This window comes from Chrysochloris asiatica, unplaced genomic scaffold, assembly GCF_000296735.1.
Source record: "Chrysochloris asiatica unplaced genomic scaffold, ChrAsi1.0 scaffold00309, whole genome shotgun sequence".
Classification (NCBI taxonomy): domain Eukaryota; kingdom Metazoa; phylum Chordata; class Mammalia; order Afrosoricida; family Chrysochloridae; genus Chrysochloris; species Chrysochloris asiatica.
The window spans coordinates 943170-944600 of NW_006408827.1; positions in this window are offsets into that span (position 1 = coordinate 943170).

The following is a 1431-nucleotide window of genomic DNA, read 5'->3' on the forward strand; positions in this document are numbered from 1 at the left end:
AGGGGGTTAGAGTGAACCTCGCTGTAAAGATTTCTTCCCTTTTTTGAGCTACTACATCCATGTTGTTGTTGGTAAGTACCATGGAGTCGGTTCCAACTCATAGTGACCCTGCACAGGGTTTCCAAGGTTCCGAGGCTGTAAATCTTTACAGGAGCAGATGGCTCATCTTTTCCCCATGGAACCACTGGTAGATTTGAACTGCTGATCTTGAGATTGACAGCCCAACTTTTAACCACTATGCTACCAGAGTTACGTACATCCATAAGTATAAATTCATCAAATTGCAGCAGGTTACTCTTCCCCCCTCCCCCCACCTCCTCTTCTTTCTTCTAACAGAATTCTGGTTATGCAGCCATTGAAGCCAGGTCAAGTGGGTACTATCTGCAAGTATGGGTGTTCTTGTGCATCTCCCCTCACTTCATATCAGATGAACTATACTCTCCACTCTAGTCCTCTGTGGCAATGTCACTGTCTCTGGGCCCAGGAGTCCCTGGGTCTTGCTGTGCTGCTGGCCATGCAGGTCTCCACCAGGGGTCAAGAGGGTCTATTGAACTAGCTCCCATCTTCATTGCTGTTTTATTCCCTTCTTCACCTTATTGGTGACCAACGTGGTCACCAGCCAGACCACATGCCTGTTCCTGTATTCCCCTTGAATCTCAATCTTAGAAGGGGGTTTCCTCTGAGGCGTTCCGACCATTTGCCTTGATGGTTCCCAGGTGAACAGCTTATTGTTCTTATAGTGCTCAATCAGACTGCCGTTATTGTTTCAGATTTTTCCTGCTGGTCTTTCTTTCACGAAGTATCTTCTGCTCTTCTAGCAGCTTCAGGCTGGTGTACTTGTCCTTTCCAATGGAAATGTCCTACCTCAGTCAGTTCTGGATGGGGTTCTGAATTCCACCTATGGTCTTGTGCAATGTAAAGGCTCCACAGTAAGCTTCTTTCACTGGGCAACTTCAAGCCTCCTTTAAGGTATTCCAATCAGGCTGAAGACGGACTTACACACTTTCTATTGTGATGGTTCTGGCTATTCTTTTCTACCCACCTCAAGTGTCTATTTTACAATGGTAGGCAAGGGAAACCAAGATTCAAAAGACAGACAAGCATCTTAACACTATTCCTTTTTTTTATTCCTTCAAACTGTGCCTCAATCCCTGTATCCCGGAGCCCTGTTGTTCCAAGGTTGTGCATACATCATCATTAACCTCTGTCCCATTTAGCTCATGCAAACCTGCCTAACTGTTCTTCCATCAGCCTTGTTCTTCCATCAGCCTTGTTCTTCCATTCCCCTCCCCCTTCTTGTGATTTGCCCTTCCGACCCTCCCCCACTGAAGCTTATCTATATCTATTCCTTACCCTGTCCTCTATCTTCCCCTCCATCCCTCCCCTAATCTCATTTCATACATCCTATTGATCAGCAAATATATATAATTT